General features: G+C 46.7%; 1 pseudogene; it reads right to left on the reverse strand.

The window, feature by feature from the left end:
• Positions 1–358: 358 nt before the first annotated feature.
• On the reverse strand, positions 359–2,766 carry LOC116272458 (annotated as a pseudogene).
• Between the last annotated feature and the right edge of the window lie 1,123 nt (positions 2,767–3,889).

Below are 3,889 nucleotides of genomic sequence, written 5' to 3' on the forward strand. Positions count from 1 at the left end.
TTTTTATAATTGTCATTTTTGGACAGGCACAGTGACTCACGCCTGTAATCCCAGCACTCCAGCAGGTGGAGGCAGCAAATAACCTGAGGTCAGCCATTCATGACCATCCTGGCCAACATGGCAAAACCTCATCTCTACTAAAAACACAAAAATTAGCCAGGCATGGTGGCACATGCCTGTAATCTCAGCTACTTGAGAGGCTGAGGGATGAGAATCACTTGAACCCAGGAGATGAAAGTTGCAGTGAGCCAAGTTTGAGCCACTGCACTCCAGCCTGGGTGACAGAGTAAGTGTCTCAAAAACAAATTGTCATTTTATAGCCCCCCACCCTTCCCTTTGATGATCACTTTTGCAGGCTTCAGTGGGACCAGGGAACAAAGCTGAGGCTTGGCAGCCCCACTATACTGCCAGGCAGGGAGAACAAGTCACAATTATAATTATCACAAAAATTAGTGTCTGTTCTTGGGGGATCTGCAAAGTGAGCAAAGTGAGCAAAGTGGGCAGGCCCAGCTCCCCCTTGTGTAGGGGTCCATTTGGCAGGGAGCTTGCTTTAGAGACAATGATATTCCTTCAGCCTGATGGAACTGATGTTGATTAACCTGGCGGCATTAATTGGCTGCTAATCTCCCTGCACATTCATGCTTACCAGCTTCTCATTGTAAAGAGAGTGGGGACTCCTGGCCGAGGATGTACACCTGGCCCTTGAAGACGAACACCTGTACTTTCCCTTCCACTTGCTCCTGGGACTTGGCAATGCAGTGGCGGACAAATTCACACTCAGGGCTGTGCCAGAAACCAGTATACACCAGCTCGGCAAATTTCAAGCCCAGGCCTTGTTTGATTTTGCACACTTCCCAATCCATGGTGAAGTCCTTGATGTGTAAATGAGCATAGTAAAGGATGGTGCTTGCTGGGGTCTCATAGATGCCTCAGGACTGCAATGAAATGGTTGTCCACAATGTCAATATGGCCCAGGCCGTGCTTGCCTGTGGCTTCGTTCAATTATAGGAAGAGCTCCTTGGAGGTCTGGTGGGTGGCGCTGTCCTCGACGTTGGTCATCTTCATGGGGACCCCTTTTTTGAACTCAATCTCGAGTATGTCAGGGGTGTTGTGGGCTTTGGTCAGGTTCTTAGTCTTTGTGTAGAGCCAATATGCGTGAGGATGTCATACATGCTCCACGGGTTCTTGAGACTGACCAGGAAGGGAATCCAATGTTGCTTTGCATGTTCCATCAGATCCTTGAGGCCCACTGAACCAGTTGTAGAACTTGGGCATCCTCTGGAGAGCAATGACCTTAATTTGGGGGCCAGTGAGCAGGTGAGCTCAAACCGGACCTGATCGTTCCCCTTTCCCATGATGCCATAGGATACATACTTGGCCCCCTCCTGCTGGATGATTTCCACTTGTTTGTAGGTGATGCAGGGCCTAACCAGAGAAGTGCAGGAGGTAGTGGTCCCCATACAGGGTGCTGGACTGGATGGCCGGCCACATGAACTCCTCCACAAACTCTCTGCTGACATCATTAATGAACATCTTTTTGGCCCCAAGCTTCCATGCCTTCTTCCTGTCTTCCTCGAAGTCTTCCTTCTGGCCGATGCTGGCCAGGTAGGCAATGACGTCATGGCCTTGTTCCTTCACCCATACGAGGATGCAGGAGGTGTCCAGGGCACCACTGTGGGCCAGAACCATGGAGCCGTTGCTGGACATAGCGTCTGGAATTGGAAGTGCGAGTTCCCTGCGTCTGGAATCTGTCTTCACGGTGCAGTGAACCACTAGGACCCCAGGCAGTTGAGGCAGGTGACAGAGCAAGAGGAGGTAATTTTTTATAGCAACTGTACAAAACTAATACCATTCAGGTTAGAGGCAACACCAAAATCAATGAGAAATGTCAGGTGGGTTAGCACACTGACCAGGAGTTGGGTCAACACAGGCCCCAGGCCCATGAGCCATGCTCAGACACTGGGTGGAGACTGTTGTGGTATATACTGAAGGAGCTTTGAACTCTCCTTTGGAGGACCAGACTTGGTTTGGCTGTCAGATGTGTTTGGATTCAGTGCCTATCAACTGAGGAGCTGAGCCTATTGAGAACTCTGTGTGTCAAAATTGGTCAGCATTTGGGGCAGTTCTGGGCTATCAGGTGGAGACAAGATTCCACGGCAGATATGAGCCAGAGTCGGAAAGAGAAAGGCATAGGAGCCAAGATAATGCCAATCTCCTGTGAATATGATACCCTGCAATGGAGAAAGGGAATAAAGGTTGCAGATGGAATTAAGGTGGCTAACTCACTCGACCTTAAAACTGGGAGATTGTTTTTGATTATTCAATCTAATTGCAAGAAGTCACGCTGGATTCAGGACCCTAAATGCAATGACAGGTGTCCTTGTAAGAGACAGAAGAGGAGACACAGACAGAGAGGAGAAGACCACGTGGAGGCAGAGGCAGAGACTAGAGTGATGTGGCCACAAGCCCAGGGATGCCTGGAGCCCCCAGGAGCTGGGAGAGGCAGGAAGGATCCTCCCCTAGAGCCTCCAGAGGGAACTAAGTACACCCGTAGTGGTTTAAACTGTTCTTAGAGTCCTTAAAAATAGACAAAATTCAAGGCCAGCCTGGGCATCATAGCAAGACATTGTCTCCACTTTAAAAAGAAAAAAAAAAAAAAAAGCCAGATATGGAGACACACACCTGTAACATGAGCTACTCTGGAGGCTGAGAAGAAAGAAATGCTTGATCCTAGGTGTTGGAGGCTGTAGTGAGCTATGACCGTGGCACTGCACTCCAGCCTGGGTGATACAGCGAGACCTTATCTCAAAAAAAAAGGCTGGGTGCAGTGGCTCATGTCTGTAATCCCAGCACTTTGGGAGGCTGAGGCAGGAGGATCACTTGATCCCAGGAGGTCGAGGCTGCAGTAAGCTGTAAGGATACCACTGCACTCCAGCCTGAGGAACAGAGCAAGATCCTGTCTCAAAAACAAAACAAAACAAACAAACAAACAAACAAAAAACAGCAGAAGACTCAGAGATGAGTATGGTGGTCTCTGGAAGCTGGAAATGATGTTCATTTTATAGCCAGCCAGAAAGGGAGACCTCAATTCTGCAATCACAAGAAACAATTCTGCCACCATCCCTGAAAAGCAAGGAAATGAATTCTGCACAACATCTTCTCTAATAGAATGCAGCCCTACTGACACCTTTTGTTATTTTTTTTTTACTTTTATAATTATAACCACTTTAATGAATGATTTAATGTAAAAATTAGGAAAAAAATCAACATTCGTATCAGATCAAAGATCAGGTTTAAGAAATGAATACACCATATATCTGCTCAAAAGAGATTCCAGAAGGAAATTCACAAGGATTTTTCATTCTTGGTGAATGAAAAATAAGGATTTTTCATTCTTATTTTATTTTTTAAAATAACATCAACTTGTACTTGTGATTAAGGACTACATGTGCAGGTTTATGATGTTGTTACATTGCATGACGCTGAGCCTACCGACATCTTGATTGTAGCCCAATGAGGCTCTTGTTGAACTCCTTACCTCCAGAATTGCTGAACTGTAGAAGTGTAAGAAAATAAATTTGCATTACTTAAGCAACTAAGTTTATAGCAATTCGTGACAGCAGCCATAGAAAATTAGTAAGTTGACGAATGGGTGAGGGCCTGTAAATTCTGTATCTTCCCAGGAGGCAGCCATTTACCCAGTAATAATGCACTATACACCGGGAATTATTGGGCCACAATGTGAGTCATTTCTAGTGGTGGGAATTGACTGCCGATCCCCCGTGCTGTACCTTGGTCTTCTCACCTGTGAGCCATTGGGCACCCTTGTGAGTAACTAGGAAGGTTAACATAAGAGCCAGTGTCCCTGAACTACTCTTTCTCAAGGTGA

Source organism: Papio anubis, unplaced genomic scaffold, assembly GCF_008728515.1.
Source record: "Papio anubis isolate 15944 unplaced genomic scaffold, Panubis1.0 scaffold1083, whole genome shotgun sequence".
NCBI classification, from domain to species: Eukaryota; Metazoa; Chordata; class Mammalia; order Primates; family Cercopithecidae; genus Papio; species Papio anubis.